The 25,824-nt window shown below is 33.5% G+C and overlaps 4 non-coding genes across 4 annotated transcripts; all 4 read left to right on the top strand.

Moving 5' to 3' along the window:
• The first annotated feature begins 1,384 nt into the window (after positions 1-1,384).
• On the top strand, positions 1,385-1,493 carry TRNAL-CAA (transfer RNA leucine (anticodon CAA)). Its single transcript has 2 exons — positions 1,385-1,422; positions 1,448-1,493. It is a non-coding gene; the product is annotated as a tRNA-Leu (tRNA).
• A 2,194-nt stretch (positions 1,494-3,687) lies between these two features.
• Positions 3,688-3,796, top strand: TRNAL-CAA (transfer RNA leucine (anticodon CAA)). The gene is made up of 2 exons: positions 3,688-3,725; positions 3,751-3,796. It is a non-coding gene; the product is annotated as a tRNA-Leu (tRNA).
• Positions 3,797-7,143: 3,347 nt separating this feature from the next.
• TRNAL-CAA (transfer RNA leucine (anticodon CAA)) lies at positions 7,144-7,252 on the top strand. Its single transcript has 2 exons — positions 7,144-7,181; positions 7,207-7,252. It is a non-coding gene; the product is annotated as a tRNA-Leu (tRNA).
• A 2,196-nt stretch (positions 7,253-9,448) lies between these two features.
• On the top strand, positions 9,449-9,557 carry TRNAL-CAA (transfer RNA leucine (anticodon CAA)). The gene is made up of 2 exons: positions 9,449-9,486; positions 9,512-9,557. It is a non-coding gene; the product is annotated as a tRNA-Leu (tRNA).
• The last annotated feature ends 16,267 nt before the right edge of the window (positions 9,558-25,824 follow it).

Below are 25,824 nucleotides of genomic sequence, written 5' to 3' on the forward strand. Positions count from 1 at the left end.
AGTAAAGTGTGGCAACAGTAATTTTGAAGGATAACACTTTAGCTTGAGCCATTTTTCCTAAATAATGTTATTTAAGAAACAGCTTTTAGAGGAAATGCATTTATCTAAGATCTTGATTTAATGACCCCTTTTTCAACAAGTCCAAATTATTTGTCAAAATCACAATCAAAAATATAAATAGTAAAATGATAAACCCTAACAGGCAGCAGGTTTGGACATACTGATGTGCTTGTCAGGATGGTTGAGCGGTCTAAGGCGCCAGACTCAAGATTCTTCTCTTCCAGTTAATGGGAATTCTGGTGTCTGTAAGGAGGCGTGGGTTCAAATCCCACTTCTGACAACATTTTCTTGCTGTTTGGTTATGTTTTAGACTCAAAATGACTGACATTGAGAATTATGCTGTGGACATCCACAGTCTTTCAATCTTTCCTCTCCCAGACATTGATATCATGATCCCATTTATTTCTAAGCAATGTGAAGCACAATGATTGAATGAATTAAAGGGCATAGAAACTTTTAAAGACCTAAGAATTTATCGATTTTCCCATCTACATTCCAATCAAGATCAAATTACATTAGAGTTAAATTAATTAAATTATTCTTAAATGATAAAGACACTATGATTAGTTTTAAAATTCTGAAGTTCAGTTCATGTAGAAATTGTCTATTGAAATAATGTATTACATAGAAACAGAATTTGATGGCAGATAAGAACCACTTGGCCCACGTAGTCTGCTCCTTTTCAAGTATCCTTTAGGCAACTTCAACCCTATTTGCTCCTTACATTTCTCTTCAGGATATTCTTATGCCTATTCCAAGAGTGTTTAAATTGTTTCACCATTTAGCTTCAACAACATCGGATGGGAGGCTTTTCTATTTATCAACTACCCTTTCTGTGAAGTAATTTTTCTTCAAATTTCCTCTAAGTCTACCTCCCTCCAGTTTCAGTGCATGTCCTCGTGTTCTTGTACATCTCTTCCTATGAAGAATAAGAATTGTTTGCACAACATTCTTTTAGTATTCAGTAATCTAAACATAAAACACAAGAATAATTGGCATCGAAAGTAGTTTAAGGCACTTAGACTTTACATATAACGTGATATACAATTTACTTCTAAGACAAACTAATCTGTTCTGCTAGGATGAAGACCTTAGTAATGGGTGGCAACAGTAATTTTGAAGGATAACACTTTAGCTTGAGCCATTTTTCCTAAATAATGTTATTTAAGAAACAGCTTTCAGAGAAAATGCATTAATCTAAGATCTTGATTTAATGACCCCTTTTTCAACAAGTCCAAATTATTTGTCAAAATCACAATCAAAAATATAAATAGTAAAATGATAAACCCTAACAGGCAGCCGGTTTGGACATAATGATGTGCTAGTCAGGATGGCCGAGCGGTCTAAGGCGCCAGACTCAAGATTCTACTCTTCCAGTTAATGGGAATTCTGGTCTCGGTAAAGAGGCGTGGGTTCAATTCCCACTTCTGACAATATTCTCTTGCTCTTTGGTTATGTTTTACACTCAAAATGACCGACATTGAGAATTATGCTCAGGACATCCACAGTCTTTCAATCTTTCCTCTCCCAGACATTGATATCTTGATCCTATTTATTTCTAAGCCATGTGAAGTGCAATGATTGAATGAATTAAAGGGCATAGAAACTGTTAAACACCTAAGAATTGATAAATTTTTCCATCTACATTCCAATCAAGATCAAATTACATTAGTTAAATTAATTAAATTATTCTAAAATGATAAAGACACTATGATAAGTTTTAAAATTCTAAAGTTCAGTTCATGTAGAAATTGGCAATTGAAATAATGTATTACATAGAAACAGAATTTGATGGCAGATAAGAACCACTTGGCCCACGTAGTCTGCTCCTTTTCATGTATCCTTTAGGCAACTTCAACCCTATTTGCTCCTTACATTTCTCTTAAGGATATTCTTATGCCTATCCCAAGCTTATTTAAATTGTTTCACCATTTAGCTTCAACAACCTCAGATGGAATGCTTTTCTATTTATCAACTACCCTTTCTGTGAAGTAATTTTTCTTCAAATTTCCTCTAAGTCTACCTCCCTCCAGTTTCAGTGCATTTCCTCTTGTTCTTGTACATCTCTTCCTTTGAAGAATAAATATTGTTTGCACAATATTCTGTTAGTATTCAGTAATCTAAACATAAAACACAAGAATAATTGACATTTAAAGTATTTTAAGGCTCTTAGACTTTACATATAACGTGATATACAATTTACTTCTAAGACAAACTAATCTGTTCTGCTAGGATGAAGACCTTAGTAAAGGGTGGCAACAGTAATTTTGAAGGATAACACTTTAGCTTGAGCCATTTTTCTAAATAATGTTATTTAAGAAACAGCTTTTAGAGGAAATGCATTAATCTAAGATCTTGATTTAATGACCCCTTTTTCAACAAGGCCAAATTATTTGTCAAAATCACAATCAAAAATATAAATAGTAAAATGATAAACCCTAACAGGCAGCAGGTTTTTGCATACAGATGTGCTTGTCAGGATGGTTGAGCGGTCTAAGGCACCAGACTCAAGATTCTACTCTTCTAGTTAATGGGAATTCTGGTGTCTGTAAGGAGGCGTGGGTTCAAATCCCACTTCTGACAACATTTTCTTGCTGTTTGGTTATGTTTTAGACTCAAAATGACCGACATTGAGAATTATGCTCAGGACATCCACAGTCTTTCAATCTTTCCTCTCCCAGACATTGATATCATGATCCCATTTATTTCTAAGCAATGTGAAGCACAATGATTGAATGAATTAAAGGGCATAGAAACTTTTAAAGACCTAAGAATTTATCGATTTTCCAATCTACATTCCAATCAAGATCAAATTACATTAGAGTTAAATTAATTAAATTATTCTTAAATGATAAAGACACTATGATTAGTTTTAAAATTCTGAAGTTCAGTTCATGTAGAAATTGTCTATTGAAATAATGTATTACATAGAAACAGAATTTGATGGCAGATAAGAACCACTTGGCCCACGTAGTCTGCTCCTTTTCAAGTATCCTTTAGGCAACTTCAACCCTATTTGCTCCTTACATTTCTCTTCAGGATATTCTTATGCCTATTCCAAGAGTGTTTAAATTGTTTCACCATTTAGCTTCAACAACATCGGATGGGAGGCTTTTCTATTTATCAACTACCCTTTCTGTGAAGTAATTTTTCTTCAAATTTCCTCTAAGTCTACCTCCCTCCAGTTTCAGTGCATGTCCTCGTGTTCTTGTACATCTCTTCCTATGAAGAATAAGAATTGTTTGCACAACATTCTTTTAGTATTCAGTAATCTAAACATAAAACACAAGAATAATTGGCATCGAAAGTATTTTAAGGCACTTAGACTTTACATATAACGTGATATACAATTTACTTCTAAGACAAACTAATCTGTTCTGCTAGGATGAAGACCTTAGTAATGGGTGGCAACAGTAATTTTGAAGGATAACACTTTAGCTTGAGCCATTTTTCCTAAATAATGTTATTTAAGAAACAGCTTTCAGAGAAAATGCATTAATCTAAGATCTTGATTTAATGACCCCTTTTTCAACAAGTCCAAATTATTTGTCAAAATCACAATCAAAAATATAAATAGTAAAATGATAAACCCTAACAGGCAGCCGGTTTGGACATAATGATGTGCTAGTCAGGATGGCCGAGCGGTCTAAGGCGCCAGACTCAAGATTCTACTCTTCCAGTTAATGGGAATTCTGGTCTCGGTAAAGAGGCGTGGGTTCAATTCCCACTTCTGACAATATTCTCTTGCTCTTTGGTTATGTTTTACACTCAAAATGACCGACTTTGAGAATTATGCTCAGGACATCCACAGTCTTTCAATCTTTCCTCTCCCAGACATTGATATCTTGATCCTATTTATTTCTAAGCCATGTGAAGTGCAATGATTGAATGAATTAAAGGGCATAGAAACTGTTAAACACCTAAGAATTGATAAATTTTTCCATCTACATTCCAATCAAGATCAAATTACATTAGTTAAATTAATTAAATTATTCTAAAATGATAAAGACACTATGATAAGTTTTAAAATTCTAAAGTTCAGTTCATGTAGAAATTGGCAATTGAAATAATGTATTACATAGAAACAGAATTTGATGGCAGATAAGAACCACTTGGCCCACGTAGTCTGCTCCTTTTCATGTATCCTTTAGGCAACTTCAACCCTATTTGCTCCTTACATTTCTCTTAAGGATATTCTTATGCCTATCCCAAGCTTATTTAAATTGTTTCACCATTTAGCTTCAACAACCTCAGATGGAATGCTTTTCTATTTATCAACTACCCTTTCTGTGAAGTAATTTTTCTTCAAATTTCCTCTAAGTCTACCTCCCTCCAGTTTCAGTGCATTTCCTCTTGTTCTTGTACATCTCTTCCTTTGAAGAATAAATATTGTTTGCACAATATTCTGTTAGTATTCAGTAATCTAAACATAAAACACAAGAATAATTGACATTTAAAGTATTTTAAGGCTCTTAGACTTTACATATAACGTGATATACAATTTACTTCTAAGACAAACTAATCTGTTCTGCTAGGATGAAGACCTTAGTAAAGGGTGGCAACAGTAATTTTGAAGGATAACACTTTAGCTTGAGCCATTTTTCTAAATAATGTTATTTAAGAAACAGCTTTTAGAGGAAATGCATTAATCTAAGATCTTGATTTAATGACCCCTTTTTCAACAAGGCCAAATTATTTGTCAAAATCACAATCAAAAATATAAATAGTAAAATGATAAACCCTAACAGGCAGCAGGTTTTTGCATACAGATGTGCTTGTCAGGATGGTTGAGCGGTCTAAGGCGCCAGACTCAAGATTCTACTCTTCTAGTTAATGGGAATTCTGGTGTCTGTAAGGAGGCGTGGGTTCAAATCCCACTTCTGACAACATTTTCTTGCTGTTTGGTTATGTTTTAGACTCAAAATGACCGACATTGAGAATTATGCTCAGGACATCCACAGTCTTTCAATCTTTCCTCTCCCAGACATTGATATCATGATCCCATTTATTTCTAAGCAATGTGAAGCACAATGATTGAATGAATTAAAGGGCATAGAAACTTTTAAAGACCTAAGAATTTATCGATTTTCCAATCTACATTCCAATCAAGATCAAATTACATTAGAGTTAAATTAATTAAATTATTCTTAAATGATAAAGACACTATGATTAGTTTTAAAATTCTGAAGTTCAGTTCATGTAGAAATTGTCTATTGAAATAATGTATTACATAGAAACAGAATTTGATGGCAGATAAGAACCACTTGGCCCACGTAGTCTGCTCCTTTTCAAGTATCCTTTAGGCAACTTCAACCCTATTTGCTCCTTACATTTCTCTTAAGGATATTATTATGCCTATTCCAAGTGTGTTTAAATTGTTTCACCATTTAGCCTCAACAACATCGGTTGGGAGGCTTTTCTATTTATCAACTACCCTTTCTGTGAAGTAATTTTTCTTCAAATTTCCTCTAAGTCTACCTCCCTCCAGTTTCAGTGCATGTCCTCGTGTTCTTGTACATCTCTTCCTTTGAAGAATAAATATTGGTTGCACAACATTCTTTTAGTATTCAGTAATCTAAACATAAAACACAAGAATAATTGGCATCGAAAGTATTTTAAAGCTCTTAGACTCTTACATATAATGTGATATACAAATTACTTCTAAGACAAACTAATCTGTTCTGCTAGGATGAAGACCTTAGTAAAGTGTGGCAACAGTAATTTTGAAGGATAACACTTTAGCTTGAGCCATTTTTCCTAAATAATGTTATTTAAGAAACAGCTTTTAGAGGAAATGCATTAATCTAAGATCTTGATTTAATGACCCCTTTTTCAACAAGTCCAAATTATTTGTCAAAATCTCACTCAAAAATATAAATAGTAAAATGATAAACCCTAACAGGCAGCAGGTTTGGACATACTGACGTGCTTGGCAGGATGGCCAAGCGGTCTAAGTCACCAGACTCAAGATTCAACTCTTCTAGTTAATGGAATTCTGGTCTCTGTAAAGAGGCGTGGGTTCAAATCCCACTTCTGACTATATTTTCTTGCTCTTTGGTAATGTTTTAAACTCAAAATGACCGACATTGAGAATTATGCTGTGGACATCCACAGTCTTTCAATCTTTCCTCTCCCAGACATTGATATCATGATCCCATTTATTTCTAAGCTATGTGAAGCACAATGATTGAATGAATTAAAGGGCATAGAAACTTTTAAAGACCTAAGAATTTATCGATTTTCCCATCTACATTCCAATCAAGATCAAATTACATTAGAGTTAAATTAATTAAATTATTCTTAAATGATAAAGACACTATGATTAGTTTTAAAATTCTGAAGTTCAGTTCATGTAGAAATTGTCTATTGAAATAATGTATTACATAGAAACAGAATTTGATGGCAGATAAGAACCACTTGGCCCACGTAGTCTGCTCCTTTTCAAGTATCCTTTAGGCAACTTCAACCCTATTTGCTCCTTACATTTCTCTTCAGGATATTCTTATGCCTATTCCAAGAGTGTTTAAATTGTTTCACCATTTAGCTTCAACAACATCGGATGGGAGGCTTTTCTATTTATCAACTACCCTTTCTGTGAAGTAATTTTTCTTCAAATTTCCTCTAAGTCTACCTCCCTCCAGTTTCAGTGCATGTCCTCGTGTTCTTGTACATCTCTTCCTATGAAGAATAAGAATTGTTTGCACAACATTCTTTTAGTATTCAGTAATCTAAACATAAAACACAAGAATAATTGGCATCGTAAGTATTTTAAGGCACTTAGACTTTACATATAACGTGATATACAATTTACTTCTAAGACAAACTAATATGTTCTGCTAGGATGAAGACCTTAGTAATGGGTGGCAACAGTAATTTTGAAGGATAACACTTTAGCTTGAGCCATTTTTCCTAAATAATGTTATTTAAGAAACAGCTTTCAGAGAAAATGCATTAATCTAAGATCTTGATTTAATGACCCCTTTTTCAACAAGTCCAAATTATTTGTCAAAATCACAATCAAAAATATAAATAGTAAAATGATAAACCCTAACAGGCAGCAGGTTTGGACATAATGATGTGCTAGTCAGGATGGCCGAGCGGTCTAAGGCGCCAGACTCAAGATTCTACTCTTCCAGTTAATGGGAATTCTGGTCTCGGTAAAGAGGCGTGGGTTCAATTCCCACTTCTGACAATATTCTCTTGCTCTTTGGTTATGTTTTACACTCAAAATGACCGACATTGAGAATTATGCTCAGGACATCCACAGTCTTTCAATCTTTCCTCTCCCAGACATTGATATCTTGATCCTATTTATTTCTAAGCCATGTGAAGTGCAATGATTGAATGAATTAAAGGGCATAGAAACTGTTAAACACCTAAGAATTGATACATTTTTCCATCTACATTCCAATCAAGATCAAATTACATTAGTTAAATTAATTAAATTATTCTAAAATGATAAAGACACTATGATAAGTTTTAAAATTCTAAAGTTCAGTTCATGTAGAAATTGGCAATTGAAATAATGTATTACATAGAAACAGAATTTGATGGCAGATAAGAACCACTTGGCCCACGTAGTCTGCTCCTTTTCAAGTATCCTTTAGGCAACTTCAACCCTATTTGCTCCTTACATTTCTCTTAAGGATATTCTTATGCCTATTCCAAGTGTGTTTAAATTGTTTCACCATTTAGCCTCAACAACATCGGTTGGGAGGCTTTTCTATTTATCAACTACCCTTTCTGTGAAGTTTTTTTTCTTCAAATTTCCTCTAAGTCTACCTCCCTCCAGTTTCAGTGCATGTCCTCCTGTTCTTGTACATCTCTTCCTTTGAAGAATAAATATTGTTTGCACAACATTCTTTTAGTATTCAGTAATCTAAACATAAAACACAAGAATAATTGGCATCGAAAGTATTTTAAAGCTCTTAGACTCTTACATATAACGTGATATACAAATTACTTCTAAGACAAACTAATCTGTTCTGCTAGGATGAAGACCTTAGTAAAGTGTGGCAACAGTAATTTTGAAGGATAACACTTTAGCTTGAGCCATTTTTCCTAAATAATGTTATTTAAGAAACAGCTTTTAGAGGAAATGCAATTATCTAAGATCTTGATTTAATGACCCCTTTTTCAACAAGTCCAAATTATTTGTCAAAATCACAATCAAAAAAATAAATAGTAAAATGATAAACCCTAACAGGCAGCAGGTTTGGACATACTGATGTGCTTGTCAGGATGGTTGAGCGGTCTAAGGCGCCAGACTCAAGATTCTACTCTTCCAGTTAATGGGAATACTGGTGTCTGTAAAGAGGCGTGGGTTCAAATCCCACTTCTGACAACATTTACTTGCTGTTTGGTTATGTTTTAGACTCAAAATGACTGACATTGAGAATTATGCTGTGGACATCCACAGTCTTTCAATCTTTCCTCTCCCAGACATTGATATCATGATCCCATTTATTTCTAAGCAATGTGAAGCACAATGATTGAATGAATTAAAGGGCATAGAAACTTTTAAAGACCTAAGAATTTATCGATTTTCCCATCTACATTCCAATCAAGATCAAATTACATTAGAGTTAAATTAATTAAATTATTCTTAAATGATAAAGACACTATGATTAGTTTTAAAATTCTGAAGTTCAGTTCATGTAGAAATTGTCTATTGAAATAATGTATTACATAGAAACAGAATTTGATGGCAGATAAGAACCACTTGGCCCACGTAGTCTGCTCCTTTTCAAGTATCCTTTAGGCAACTTCAACCCTATTTGCTCCTTACATTTCTCTTCAGGATATTCTTATGCCTATTCCAAGAGTGTTTAAATTGTTTCACCATTTAGCTTCAACAACATCGGATGGGAGGCTTTTCTATTTATCAACTACCCTTTCTGTGAAGTAATTTTTCTTCAAATTTCCTCTAAGTCTACCTCCCTCCAGTTTCAGTGCATGTCCTCGTGTTCTTGTACATCTCTTCCTATGAAGAATAAGAATTGTTTGCACAACATTCTTTTAGTATTCAGTAATCTAAACATAAAACACAAGAATAATTGGCATCGAAAGTATTTTAAGGCACTTAGACTTTACATATAACGTGATATACAATTTACTTCTAAGACAAACTAATCTGTTCTGCTAGGATGAAGACCTTAGTAATGGGTGGCAACAGTAATTTTGAAGGATAACACTTTAGCTTGAGCCATTTTTCCTAAATAATGTTATTTAAGAAACAGCTTTCAGAGAAAATGCATTACTCTAAGATCTTGATTTAATGACCCCTTTTTCAACAAGTCCAAATTATTTGTCAAAATCACAATCAAAAATATAAATAGTAAAATGATAAACCCTAACAGGCAGCAGGTTTGGACATAATGATGTGCTTGTCAGGATGGCCGAGCGGTCTAAGGCACCAGACTCAAGATTCTACTCTTCCAGTTAATGGGAATTCTGGTCTCGGTAAAGAGGCGTGGGTTCAATTCCCACTTCTGACAATATTCTCTTGCTCTTTGGTTATGTTTTACACTCAAAATGACCGACATTGAGAATTATGCTCAGGACATCCACAGTCTTTCAATCTTTCCTCTCCCAGACATTGATATCTTGATCCCATTTATTTCTAAGCCATGTGAAGTGCAATGATTGAATGAATTAAAGGGCATAGAAACTGTTAAACACCTAAGAATTGATAAATTTTTCCATCTACATTCCAATCAAGATCAAATTACATTAGTTAAATTAATTAAATTATTCTAAAATGATAAAGACACTATGATAAGTTTTAAAATTCTAAAGTTCAGTTCATGTAGAAATTGGCAATTGAAATAATGTATTACATAGAAACAGAATTTGATGGCAGATAAGAACCACTTGGCCCACGTAGTCTGCTCCTTTTCATGTATCCTTTAGGCAACTTCAACCCTATTTGCTCCTTACATTTCTCTTAAGGATATTCTTATGCCTATCCCAAGCTTATTTAAATTGTTTCACCATTTAGCTTCAACAACCTCAGATGGAATGCTCTTCTATTTATCAACTACCCTTTCTGTGAAGTAATTTTTCTTCAAATTTCCTCTAAGTCTACCTCCCTCCAGTTTCAGTGCATGTCCTTGTGTTCTTGTACATCTCTTCCTTTGAAGAATAAATATTGTTTGCACAATATTCTGTTAGTATTCAGTAATCTAAACATAAAACACAAGAATAATTGACATTTAAAGTATTTTAAGGCTCTTAGACTTTACATATAACGTGATATACAATTTACTTCTAAGACAAACTAATCTGTTCTGCTAGGATGAAGACCTTAGTAAAGGGTGGCAACAGTAATTTTGAAGAATAACACTTTAGCTTGAGCCATTTTTCTAAATAATGTTATTTAAGAAACAGCTTTTAGAGGAAATGCATTAATCTAAGATCTTGATTTAATGACCCCTTTTTCAACAAGGCCAAATTATTTGTCAAAATCACAATCAAAAATATAAATAGTAAAATGATAAACCCTAACAGGCAGCAGGTTTTTGCATACAGATGTGCTTGTCAGGATGGTTGAGCGGTCTAAGGCGCCAGACTCAAGATTCTACTCTTCCAGTTAATGGGAATTCTGGTCTCTGTAAAGAGGCGTGGGTTCAAATCCCTCTTCTGACAACATTTTCTTGCTGTTTGGTTCTGTTTTAGACTCAAAATGACCGACATTGAGAATTATGCTCAGGACATCCACAGTCTTTCAATCTTTCCTCTCCCAGACATTGATATCATGATCCCATTTATTTCTAAGCAATGTGAAGCACAATGATTGAATGAATTAAAGGGCATAGAAACTTTTAAAGCCCTAAGAATTGATCGATTTTCCCATCTACATCCCAATCAAGATCAAATTACATTAGAGTTAAATTAATTTAATTATTCTTAAATGATAAAGACACTATGATTAGTTTTAAAATTCTGAAGTTCAGTTCATGTAGAAATTGTCTATTGAAATAATGTATTACATAGAAACAGAATTTGATGGCAGATAAGAACCACTTGGCCCACGTAGTCTGCTCCTTTTCAAGTATCCTTTAGGAAACTTCAACCCTATTTGCTCCTTACATTTCTCTTAAGGATATTCTTATGCCTATTCCAAGAGTGTTTAAATTGTTTCACCATTTAGCCTCAACAACATCGAATGGGAGGCTTTTCTATTTATCAACTACCCTTTCTGTGAAGTAATTTTTCTTCAAATTTCCTCTAAGTCTACCTCCCTCCAGTTTCAGTGCATGTCCTTGTGTTCTTGTACATCTCTTCCTATGAAGAATAAGTATTGTTTGCACAACATTCTTTTAGTATTCAGTAATCTAAACATAAAACACAAGAATAATTGGCATCGAAAGTATTTTAAGGCACTTAGACTTTACATATAACGTGATATACAATTTACTTCTTAGACAAACTAATCTGTTCTGCTAGGATGAAGACCTTAGTAAAGGGTGGCAACAGTAATCTTGAAGGATAACACTTTAGCTTGATCCATTTTTCCTAAATAATGTTATTTAAGAAACAGCTTTTAGAAGAAATGCATTAATCTAAGATCTTTGATTTAATGACCACTTTTTCAACAAGGCCAAATTATTTGTCAAAATCACAATCAAAAATATAAATAGTAAAATGATAAACCCTAACAGGAAGCAGGTTTGGACATACTGATGTGCTTGTCAGGATGGCTGAGCGGTCTGTTGTGCCAGACTCAAGGTTTAACTCTTCCAGTTAATGGGATTTCTGGTCTCTGTAAAGAGGTGTAGGTTCAAATCCCACTTCTGACAATATTTTCTTACTCTTTGGTTATGTTTTACACTCAAAATGACCGACATTGAGAAGTATGCTCAGGACATCCACAGTCTTTCAATCTTTCCTCTCCTAGACATTGATATCTTGATCCCATTTATTTCTAAGCAATATCAAGCACAATGATTGAATGAATTAAAGGGCATAGAAACTTTTAAAGACCTAAGAATTGATTGATTTTCCCATCTACAATCCAATCAAGATCAAATTATATTAGAGTTAAATTAATTAAATTATTCTTAAATGATAAAGACACTATGATTAGTTTTAAAATTCTAAAGTTCAGTTCATGCAGAAATTGGCTACTGAAATAATGTATTACATAGAAACAGAATTTGATGGCAGATAAGAACCACTTGGCCCTCGTAGTCTGCTCCTTTTCATGTATCCTTTAGGCAACTTCAACCCTATTTGCTCCTTACATTTCTCTTAAGGATATTCTTAAGCCTATCCGAAGCGTGTTTAAATTGTTTCATCATTTAGCTTCAACAACATCGGATGGGAGGCTTTTCTATTTATCAACTCCCCCTTCTGCGAAGTAATTTTTCTTCAAATTTCCTCTAAGTCTACCTCCCTCCAGATTCAGTGCATGTCCTCGTGTTCTTGTACATCTCTTCCTTTGAAGAATAAGTATTGTTTGCACAACATTCTTTTAATATTCAGTAATCTAAACATAAAACACAAGAATAATTGGCATCAAAAGTATTTTAAGGCTCTTAGACTTTACATATAATGTGATATACAATTTACTTCTAAGACAAACTAATCTGTTCTGCTATCATGAAGACCTTAGTAAAGGGTGGCAACAGTAATTTTGAAGGATAAATCTTTAGCTTGAGCCATTTTTCCTAAATAATGTTATTTAAGAAACAGCTTTTAGAGGAAATGCATTAATCTAAGATCTTGATTTAATGACCCCTTTTTCAACAAGTCCAAATTATTTGTCAAAATCACAATCAAAAATATAGATAGTAAAATGATAAACCCTAACATGAAGCTGGTTTGGACATACTGATGTGCTTGTCAGGATGGCTGAGCGGTCTGTTGTGCCAGACTCAAGGTTTAACTCTTCCAGTTAATGGGATTTCTGGTCTCTGTAAAGAGGTGTAGGTTCAAATCCCACTTCTGACAATATTTTCTTACTCTTTGGTTATGTTTTAGACTCAAAATGACCGACATTGAGAAGTATGCTCAGGACATCCACAGTCTTTCAATCTTTCCTCTCCCAGACATTGATATCTTGATCCCATTTATTTTTTAGCAATATGAAGCACAATGATTGAATGAATTAAAAGGCATAGAAATTGTTAAAGACCTAAGAATTGATCGATTTTTCCATCTACATTCCAATCAAGATCAAATTACATTAGAGTTAAATTAATTAAATTATTTTTAAATGATAAAGACACTATGATTAGTTTTAAAATTCAAAAGTTCAGTTCATGTAGAAATTGGCTGTTGAAATAATGTTTTACATAGAAACAGAATTTGATAGCAGATAAGAACCACTTGGCCCACGTAGTCTACTGCTTTTCATGTATCCTTTAGGCAACTTCAACCCTATTTGCTCCTTACATTTCTCTTAAGGATATTCTTATGCCTATCCCAAGCGTGTTTAAATTGTTTCACCATTTAGCTTCAACAACATCGGATGGGAGGCTTTTCTATTTATCAACTACCCTTTCTGTGAAGTAATTTTTCTTCAAATTTCCTCTAAGTCTACCTCCCTCCAGTTTCAGTGCATGTCCTCTTGTTCTTGTACATCTCTTCCTTTGAAGAATAAATATTGTTTGCACAATATTCTGTTAGTATTCAGTAATCTAAACATAAAACACAAGAATAATTGACATTTAAAGTATTTTAAGGCTCTTAGACTTTACATATAACGTGATATACAATTTACTTCTAAGACAAACTAATCTGTTCTGCTAGGATGAAGACCTTAGTAAAGGGTGGCAACAGTAATTTTGAAGGATAACACTTTAGCTTGAGCCATTTTTCTAAATAATGTTATTTAAGAAACAGCTTTTAGAGGAAATGCATTAATCTAAGATCTTGATTTAATGACCCCTTTTTCAACAAGTCCAAATTATTTGTCAAAATCACAATCAAAAATATAAATAGTAAAATGATTAACCCTAACAGGCAGCAGGTTTGGACATACTGATGTGCTTGTCAGGATGGCCGAGCGGTCTAAGGTTCCAGACTCAAGATTCTACTCTTCCAGTTAAAGGGAATTCTGGTCTCTGTAAAGAGGCGTGGGGTTCAAATCCCACTTCTGACCATATTTTCTTACTCTTTGGTTATGTGTTACACTCAAAATGACCGACATTGAGAATTATGCTCAGGACATCCACAGTCTTTCAATCTTTCCTCTCCCAGACATTGATATCTTGATCCCATTTATTTCTAAGCAATATGAAGCACAATGATTGAATGAATTAAAGGGCATAGAAACTGTTAAAGACCTAAGAATTGATCGATTTTCCCATCTACATTCCAATCAAGATCAAAATACATTAGTTAAATTAATTAAATTATTCTTAAATGATAAAGACGCTATGATTAGTTTTAAAATTCAAAAGTTCAGTTCATGTAGAAATTGTCTATTGAAATAATGTATTACATAGAAACAGAATTTGATGGTAGATAAGAACCACTTGGCCCACGTAGTCTGCTCCTTTTCATGTATCCTTCAGGCAACTTCAACCCTATTTGCTCCTTACATTTCTCTTAAGGATATTCTTATGCCTATCCCAAGAGTGTTTAAATTGTTTCACCATTTAGCTTCAACAACATCAGATGGGAGGCTTTTCTATTTATCAACTACCCTTTCTGTGATGTAATTTTTCTTCAAATTTCCTCTAAGTCTACCTCCCTCCAGTTTCAGTGCATGTCCTCGTGTTATTGTACATCTCTTCCTTTGAAGAATAAATATTGTTTGCACAACATTCTTTTAGTATTCAGTAATCTAAACATAAAACACAAGAATAATTGACATCGAAAGTATTTTAAGGCTCTTAGACTTAACATATAACGTGATATACAATTTACTTCTAAGACAAACTAATCTGTTCTGCTAGGATGAAGACCTTAGTAAAGGGTGGCAACAGTAATTTTGAAGGATAACACTTTAGCTTGAGCCATTTTTCCTAAATAATGTTATTTAAGAAACAGCTTTTAGAGGAAATGCATTAATCTAAGATCTTGATTTAATGACCCCTTTTTCAACAAGTCCAAATTATTTGTCAAAATCACAATCAAAAATATAAATAGTAAAATGATAAACCCTAACAGGCAGCAGGTTTTTACATATTGATGTGCTTGTCAGGATGGCCGAGCGGTCTAAGTCACCAGACTCTAGATTCTACTCTTCCAGTTAATGGGAATACTGGTCTCTGTAAAGAGGCATAGGTTCAAATCCCACTTCTGACAATATTTTCTTGCTCTTTGGTTATGTTTTACACACAAAATGACCGACATTGAGAAGTATGCTCAGGACATCCACAGTCTTTCAATCTTTCCTCTCCTAGTCATTGATATCTTGATACCATTTATTTCTAAGCAATATGAAGCACAATGATTGAATGAATTAAAGGGCATAGAAACTTTTAAAGACCTAAGAATTGATTGATTTTCCCATCTACATTCCAATCAATATCAAATTACATTAGAGTTAAATTAATTAAATTATTCTTAAATGATAAAGACATTATGATTAGTTTTAAAATTCTAAAGTTCAGTTCATGTAGAAATTGGCTACTGAAATAATGTATTACATAGAAACAGAATTTGATGGCAGATAAGAACCACTTGGCCCACGTAGTCTGCTCCTTTTCATGTATCCTTTAGGCAACTTCAACCCTATTTGCTCCTTACATTTCTTTTAAGGATATTCTTATGCCTATCCCAAGCATATTTAAATTGTTTCACCATTTAGCTTCAACAACATCGGATGGGAGGCTTTTCTATTTATCAACTACCCTTTCTGTGAAGTAATTTTTCTTCAAATTTCCTCTAAGTCTACCTCCCTTCAGTTTCAGTGCATGTCCTCGTGTTCTTGTACATCTCTTCCTTTGAAGAATAAATATTGTTTGCACAACATTCTTTTAGTATTCAATAATCTAAATATAAAACACAAGAATAATTGGCATCGAAAGTATTTTAAGGCTCTTAGACTTTACATATAACGTGATATACAATTTACTTCTAAGACAAACTAATCTGTTCTGCTAGGATGAAGACCTTAGTAAAGGGTGGCAACAGTAATCTTGAAGGATAACACTTTAGCTTGAGCCATTTTTCCTAAATAATGTTATTTAAGAAACAGCTTTTAGAAGAAATGCATTAATCTAAGATCTTGATTTAATGACCCCTTTTTCAACAAGGCCAAATTATTTGTCAAAATCACAATCAAAAATATAAATAGTAAAATGATAAACCCTAACAGGAAGCAGGTTTGGACATACTGATGTGCTTGTCAGGATGGCCGAGTGGTCTGAGGTGCCATACTCAAGGTTCTACTCTTCCAGTTAATGGGAATTCTGGTCTCTGTAAAGAGGTGTAGGTTCAAATCCCACTTCTGACAATATTTTCTTACTCTTTGGTTATGTTTTAGACTCAAAATGACCGACATTGAGAAGTATGCTCAGGACATCCACAGTCTTTCAATCTTTCCTCTCCCAGACATTGATATCTTGATCCCAATTATTTTTTAGCAATATGAAGCACAATGATTGAATGAATTAAAAGGCATAGAAATTGTTAAAGACCTAAGAATTGATCGATTTTCCCATCTACATTCCAATCAAGATCAAATTACATTAGAGTTAAATTAATTAAATTATTCTTAAATGATAAAGACACTATGATTAGTTTTAAAATTCAAAAGTTCAGTTCATGTAGAAATTGGCTGTTGAAATAATGTTTTACATAGAAACAGAATTTGATGGCAGATAAGAACCACTTGGCCCACGTAGTCTACTCCTTTTCATGTATCCTTTAGGCAACTTCAACCCTATTTGCTCCTTACATTTCTCTTAAGGATATTCTTATGCCTATCCCAAGCGTGTTTAAATTGTTTCACCATTTAGCTTCAACAACATCGGATGGGAGGCTTTTCTATTTATCAACTACCCTTTCTGTGAAGTAATTTTTCTTCAAATTTCCTCTAAGTCTACCTCCCTCCAGTTTCAGTGCATGTCCTCTTGTTCTTGTACATCTCTTCCTTTGAAGAATAAATATTGTTTGCACAATATTCTGTTAGTATTCAGTAATTTAAACATAAAACACAAGAATAATTGACATTTAAAGTATTTTAAGGCTCTTAGACTTTACATATAACGTGATATACAATTTACTTCTAAGACAAACTAATCTGTTCTGCTAGGATGAAGACCTTAGTAAAGGGTGGCAACAGTAATTTTGAAGGATAACACTTTAGCTTGAGCCATTTTTCTAAATAATGTTATTTAAGAAACAGCTTTTAGAGGAAATGCATTAATCTAAGATCTTGATTTAATGACCCCTTTTTCAACAAGTCCAAATTATTTGTCAAAATCACAATCAAAAATATAAATAGTAAAATGATAAACCCTAACAGGAAGCAGGTTTGGACATACTGATGTGCTTGTCAGGATGGCTGAGCGGTCTGTTGTGCCAGACTCAAGGTTTAACTCTTCCAGTTAATGGGATTTCTGGTCTCTGTAAAGAGGTGTAGGTTCAAATCCCACTTCTGACAATATTTTCTTACTCTTTGGTTATGTTTTACACTCAAAATGACCGACATTGAGAAGTATGCTCAGGACATCCACAGTCTTTCAATCTTTCCTCTCCTAGACATTGATATCTTGATCCCATTTATTTCTAAGCAATATCAAGCACAATGATTGAATTAATTAAAGGGCATAGAAACTTTTAAAGACCTAAGAATTGATTGATTTTCCCATCTACATTCCAATCAAGATCAAATCACATTAGTTAAATTAATTAAATTATTCTTAAATGATAAAGACACTATGATTAGTTTTAAAATTCTAAAGTTCAGTTCATGCAGAAATTGGCTACTGAAATAATGTATTACATAGAAACAGAATTTGATGGCAGATAAGAACCACTTGGCCCTCGTAGTCTGCTCCTTTTCATGTATCCTTTAGGCAACTTCAACCCTATTTGCTCCTTACATTTCTCTTAAGGATATTCTTATGCCTATCCGAAGCGTGTTTAAATTGTTTCACCATTTAGCTTCAACAACATCGGATGGGAGGCTTTTCTATTTATCAACTCCCCCTTCTGCAAAGTAATTTTTCTTCAAATTTCCTCTAAGTCTACCTCCCTCCAGATTCAGTGCATGTCCTCGTGTTCTTGTACATCTCTTCCTTTGAAGAATAAGTATTGTTTGCACAACATTCTTTTAATATTCAGTAATCTAAACATAAAACACAAGAATAATTGGCATCAAAAGTATTTTAAGACTCTTAGACTTTACATATAATGTGATATACAATTTACTTCTAAGACAAACTAATCTGTTCTGCTAGGATGAAGACCTTAGTAAAGGGTGGCAACAGTAATTTTGAAGGATAAATCTTTAGCTTGAGCCATTTTTCCTAAATAATGTTATTTAAGAAACAGCTTTTAGAGGAAATGCATTAATCTAAGATCTTGATTTAATGACCCCTTTTTCAACAAGTCCAAATTATTTGTCAAAATCACAATCAAAAATATAAATAGTAAAATGATAAACCCTAACATGAAGCTGGTCTGGACATACTGACGTGCTTGTCAGGATGGCTGAGCGGTCTGTTGTGCCAGACTCAAGGTTTAACTCTTCCAGTTAATGGGATTTCTGGTCTCTGTAAAGAGGTGTAGGTTCAAATCCCACTTCTGACAATATTTTCTTACTCTTTGGTTATGTTTTAGACTCAAAATGACCGACATTGAGAAGTATGCTCAGGACATCCACAGTCTTTCAATCTTTCCTCTCCCAGACATTGATATCTTGATCCCATTTATTTTTTAGCAATATGAAGCACAATGATTGAATGAATTAAAAGGCATAGAAATTGTTAAAGACCTAAGAATTGATCGATTTTCCCATCTACATTCCAATCAAGATCAAATTACATTAGAGTTAAATTAATTAAATTATTCTTAAATGATAAAGACACTATGATTAGTTTTAAAATTCAAAAGTTCAGTTCATGTAGAAATTGGCTGTTGAAATAATGTTTTACATAGAAACAGAATTTGATGGCAGATAAGAACCACTTGGCCCACGTAGTCTACTCCTTTTCATGTATCCTTTAGGCAACTTCAACCCTATTTGCTCCTTACATTTCTCTTAAGGATATTCTTATGCCTATCCCAAGCGTGTTTAAATTGTTTCACCATTTAGCTTCAACAACATCGGATGGGAGGCTTTTCTATTTATCAACTACCCTTTCTGTGAAGTAATTTTTCTTCAAATTTCCTCTAAGTCTACCTCCCTCCAGTTTCAGTGCATGTCCTCTTGTTCTTGTACATCTCTTCCTTTGAAGAATAAATATTGTTTGCACAATATTCTGTTAGTATTCAGAAATCTAAACATAAAACACAAGAATAATTGACATTTAAAGTATTTTAAGGCTCTTAGACTTTACATATAACGTGATATACAATTTACTTCTAAGACAAACTAATCTGTTCTGCTAGGATGAAGACCTTAGTAAAGGGTGGCAACAGTAATTTTGAAGGATAACACTTTAGCTTGAGCCATTTTTCTAAATAATGTTATTTAAGAAACAGCTTTTAGAGGAAATGCATTAATCTAAGATCTTGATTTAATGACCCCTTTTTCAACAAGTCCAAATTATTTGTCAAAATCACAATCAAAAATATAAATAGTAAAATGATAAACCCTAACAGGCAGCAGGTTTGGACATACTGATGTGCTTGTCAGGATGGCCGAGCGGTCTAAGGTTCCAGACTCAAGATTCTACTCTTCCAGTTAAAGGGAATTCTGGTCTCTGTAAAGAGGCGTGGGGTTCAAATCCCACTTCTGACAATATTTTCTTGCTCTTTGGTTATGTGTTACACTCAAAATGACCGACATTGAGAATTATGCTCAGGACATCCACAGTCTTTCAATCTTTCCTCTCCCAGACATTGATATCTTGATCCCATTTATTTCTAAGCAATATGAAGCACAATGATTGAATGAATTAAAGGGCATAGAAACTGTTAAAGACCTAAGAATTGATCAATTTTCCCATCTACATTCCAATCAAGATCAAAATACATTAGTTAAATTAATTAAATTATTCTTAAATGATAAAGACGCTATGATTAGTTTTAAAATTCAAAAGTTCAGTTCATGTAGAAATTGTCTATTGAAATAATGTATTACATAGAAACAGAATTTGATGGTAGATAAGAACCACTTGGCCCACGTAGTCTGCTCCTTTTCCTGTATCCTTCAGGCAACTTCAACCCTATTTGCTCCTTACATTTCTCTTAAGGATATTCTTATGCCTATCCCAAGAGTGTTTAAATTGTTTCACCATTTAGCTTCAACAACATCGGATGGGAGGCTTTTCTATTTATCAACTACCCTTTCTGTGAAGTAATTTTTCTTCAAATTTCCTCTAAGTCTACCTCCCTTCAGTTTCAGTGCATGTCCTCGTGTTCTTGTACATCTCTTCCTTTGAAGAATAAATATTGTTTGCACAACATTCTTTTAGTATTCAGTAATCTAAATATAAAACACAAGAATAATTGGCATCGAAAGTATTTTAAGGCTCTTAGACTTTAAATATAACGTGATATACAATTTACTTCTAAGACAAACTAATCTGTTCTGCTAGGATGAAGACCTTAGTAAAGGGTGGCAACAGTAATCTTGAAGGATAACACTTTAGCTTGAGCCATTTTTCCTAAATAATGTTATTTAAGAAACAGCTTTTAGAAGAAATGCATTAATCTAAGATCTTGATTTAATGACCCCTTTTTCAACAAGGCCAAATTATTTGTCAAAATCACAATCAAAAATATAAATAGTAAAATGATAAACCCTAACAGGAAGCAGGTTTGGACATACTGATGTGCTTGTCAGGATGGCCGAGTGGTCTGAGGTGCCAGACTCAAGGTTCTACTCTTCCAGTTAATGGGAATTCTGGTCTCTGTAAAGAGGTGTAGATACAAATCCCACTTCTGACAATATTTTCTTACTCTTTGGTTATGTTTTACACTCAAAATGACCGACATTGAGAAGTATGCTCAGGACATCCACAGTCTTTCAATCTTTCCTCTCCTAGACATTGATATCTTGATCCCATATATTTCTAAGCAATATCAAGCACAATGATTGAATGAATTAAAGGGCAAAGAAACTTTTAAAGACCTAAGAATTGATTGATTTTCCCATCTACATTCCAATCAAGATCAAATTATATTAGTGGTAAATTAATTAAATTATTCTTAAATGATAAAGACACTATGATTAGTTTTAAAATTCTAAAGTTCAGTTCATGCAGAAATTGGCTACTGAAATAATGTATTACATAGAAACAGAATTTGATGCAAGATAAGAACCACTTGGCCCACGTAGTCTGCTCCTTTTCATGTATCCTTTAGGCAACTTCAACCCTATTTGCTCCTTACATTTCTCTTAAGGATATTCTTATGCCTATCCGAAGCGTGTTTAAATTGTTTCACCATTTAGCTTCAACAACATCGGATGGGAGGCTTTTCTATTTATCAACTCCCCCTTCTGCGAAGTAATTTTTCTTCAAATTTCCTCTAAGTCTACCTCCCTCCAGATTCAGTGCATGTCCTCGTGTTCTTGTACATCTCTTCCTTTGAAGAATAAGTATTGTTTGCACAACATTCTTTTAATATTCAGTAATCTAAACATAAAACACAAGAATAATTGGCATCAAAAGTATTTTAAGGCTCTTAGACTTTACATATAATGTGATATACAATTTACTTCTAAGACAAACTAATCTGTTCTGCTAGGATGAAGACCTTAGTAAAGGGTGGCAACAGTAATTTTGAAGGATAAATCTTTAGCTTGAGCCATTTTTCCTAAATAATGTTATTTAAGAAATAGCTTTTAGAGGAAATGCATTAATCTAAGATCTTGATTTAATGACCCCTTTTTCAACAAGGCCAAATTATTTGTCAAAATCACAATCAAAAATATAAATAGTAAAATGATAAAACCCTAACAGGAAGCAGGTTTGGACATACTGATGTGCTTGTCAGGATGGCCGAGTGGTCTGAGGTGCCAGACTCAAGGTTCTACTCTTCCAGTTAATGGGAATTCTGGTCTCTGTAAAGAGGTGTAGGTTCAAATCCCACTTCTGACAATATTTTCTTACTCTTTGGTTATGTTTTAGACTCAAAATGACCGACATTGAGAAGTATGCTCAGGACATCCACAGTCTTTCAATCTTTCCTCTCCCAGACATTGATATCTTGATCCCAATTATTTTTTAGCAATATGAAGCACAATGATTGAATGAATTAAAAGGCATAGAAATTGTTAAAGACCTAAGAATTGATCGATTTTCCCATCTACATTCCAATCAAGATCAAATTACATTAGAGTTAAATTAATTAAATTATTCTTAAATGATAAAGACACTATGATTAGTTTTAAAATTCAAAAGTTCAGTTCATGTAGAAATTGGCTGTTGAAATAATGTTTTACATAGAAACAGAATTTGATGGCAGATAAGAACCACTTGGCCCACGTAGTCTACTCCTTTTCATGTATCCTTTAGGCAACTTCAACCCTATTTGCTCCTTACATTTCTCTTAAGGATATTCTTATGCCTATCCCAAGCGTGTTTAAATTGTTTCACCATTTAGCTTCAACAACATCGGATGGGAGGCTTTTCTATTTATCAACTACCCTTTCTGTGAAGTCATTTTTCTTCAAATTTCCTCTAAGTCTACCTCCCTCCAGTTTCAGTGCATGTTCTCTTGTTCTTGTACATCTCTTCCTTTGAAGAATAAATATTGTTTGCACAATATTCTGTTAGTATTCAGTAATCTAAACATAAAACACAAGAATAATTGACATTTAAAGTATTTTAAGGCTCTTAGACTTTACATATAACGTGATATACAATTTACTTCTAAGACAAACTAATCTGTTCTGCTAGGATGAAGACCTTAGTAAAGGGTGGCAACAGTAATTTTGAAGGATAACACTTTAGCTTGAGCCATTTTTCTAAATAATGTTATTTAAGAAACAGCTTTTAGAGGAAATGCATTAATCTAAGATCTTGATTTAATGACCCCTTTTTCAACAAGTCCAAATTATTTGTCAAAATCACAATCAAAAATATAAATAGTAAAATGATAAACCCTAACAGGAAGCAGGTTTGGACATACTGATGTGCTTGTCAGGATGGCTGAGCGGTCTGTTGTGCCAGACTCAAGGTTTAACTCTTCCAGTTAATGGGATTTCTGGTCTCTGTAAAGAGGTGTAGGTTCAAATCCCACTTCTGACAATATTTTCTTACTCTTTGGTTATGTTTTACACTCAAAATGACCGACATTGAGAAGTATGCTCAGGACATCCACAGTCTTTCAATCTTTCCTCTCCTAGACATTGATATCTTGATCCCATTTATTTCTAAGCAATATCAAGCACAATGATTGAATTAATTAAAGGGCATAGAAACTTTTAAAGACCTAAGAATTGATTGATTTTCCCATCTACATTCCAATCAAGATCAAATTATATTAGTGTTAAATTAATTAAATTATTCTTAAATGATAAAGACACTATGATTAGTTTTAAAATTCTAAAGTTCAGTTCATGCAGAAATTGGCTACTGAAATAATGTATTACATAGAAACAGAATTTGATGGCAGATAAGAACCACTTGGCCCTCGTAGTCTGCTCCTTTTCATGTATCCTTTAGGCAACTTCAACCCTATTTGCTCCTTACATTTCTCTTAAGGATATTCTTATGCCTATCCGAAGCGTGTTTAAATTGTTTCACCATTTAGCTTCAACAACATCGGATGGGAGGCTTTTCTATTTATCAACTCCCCCTTCTGCGAAGTAATTTTTCTTCAAATTTCCTCTAAGTCTACCTCCCTCCAGATTCAGTGCATGTCCTCGTGTTCTTGTACATCTCTTCCTTTGAAGAATAAGTATTGTTTGCACAACATTCTTTTAATATTCAGTAATCTAAACATAAAACACAAGAATAATTGGCATCAAAAGTATTTTAAGGCTCTTAGACTTTACATATAATGTGATATACAATTTACTTCTAAGACAAACTAATCTGTTCTGCTAGGATGAAGACCTTAGTAAAGGGTGGCAACAGTAATTTTGAAGGATAAATCTTTAGCTTGAGCCATTTTTCCTAAATAATGTTATTTAAGAAACAGCTTTTAGAGGAAATGCATTAATCTAAGATCTTGATTTAATGACCCCTTTTTCAACAAGTCCAAATTATTTGTCAAAATCACAATCAAAAATATAAATAGTAAAATGATAAACCCTAACATGAAGCTGGTTTGGACATACTGATGTGCTTGTCAGGATGGCTGAGCAGTCTGTTGTGCCAGACTCAAGGTTTAACTCTTCCAGTTATTGGGATTTCTGGTTTCTGTAAAGAGGTGTAGGTTCAAATCCCACTTCTGACAATATTTTCTTACTCTTTGGTTATGTTATAGACTCAAAATGACCGACATTGAGAAGTATGCTCAGGACATCCACAGTCTTTCAATCTTTCCTCTCCCAGACATTGATATCTTGATCCCATTTATTTTTTAGCAATATGAAGCACAATGATTGAATGAATTAAAAGGCATAGAAATTGTTAAAGACCTAAGAATTGATCGATTTTCCCATCTACATTCCAATCAAGATCAAATTACATTAGAGTTAAATTAATTAAATTATTCTTAAATGATAAAGACACTATGATTAGTTTTAAAATTCAAAAGTTCAGTTCATGTAGAAATTGGCTGTTGAAATAATGTTTTACATAGAAACAGAATTTGATGGCAGATAAGAACCACTTGGCCCACGTAGTCTACTCCTTTTCATGTATCCTTTAGGCAACTTCAACCCTATTTGCTCCTTACATTTCTCTTAAGGATATTCTTATGCCTATCCCAAGCGTGTTTAAATTGTTTCACCATTTAGCTTCAACAACATCGGATGGGAGGCTTTTCTATTTATCAACTACCCTTTCTGTGAAGTAATTTTTCTTCAAATTTCCTCTAAGTCTACCTCCCTCCAGTTTCAGTGCATGTCCTCTTGTTCTTGTACATCTCTTCCTTTGAAGAATAAATATTGTTTGCACAATATTCTGTTAGTATTCAGTAATCTAAACATAAAACACAAGAATAATTGACATTTAAAGTATTTTAAGGCTCTTAGACTTTACATATAACGTGATATACAATTTACTTCTAAGACAAACTAATCTGTTCTGCTAGGATGAAGACCTTAGTAAAGGGTGGCAACAGCAATTTTGAAGGATAACACTTTAGCTTGAGCCATTTTTCTAAATAATGTTATTTAAGAAACAGCTTTTAGAGGAAATGCATTAATCTAAGATCTTGATTTAATGACCCCTTTTTCAACAAGTCCAAATTATTTGTCAAAATCACAATCAAAAATATAAATAGTAAAATGATAAACCCTAACAGGCAGCAGGTTTGGACATACTGATGTGCTTGTCAGGATGGCCGAGCGGTCTAAGGTTCCAGACTCAAGATTCTACTCTTCCAGTTAAAGGGAATTCTGGTCTCTGTAAAGAGGCGTGGGGTTCAAATCCCACTTCTGACAATATTTTCTTGCTCTTTGGTTATGTGTTACACTCAAAATGACCGACATTGAGAATTATGCTCAGGACATCCACAGTCTTTCAATCTTTCCTCTCCCAGACATTGATATCTTGATCCCATTTATTTCTAAGCAAT

This window comes from Taudactylus pleione, unplaced genomic scaffold (assembly GCF_031769625.1).
Source record: "Taudactylus pleione unplaced genomic scaffold, aTauple2 ptg000612l, whole genome shotgun sequence".
NCBI classification, from domain to species: Eukaryota; Metazoa; Chordata; class Amphibia; order Anura; family Myobatrachidae; genus Taudactylus; species Taudactylus pleione.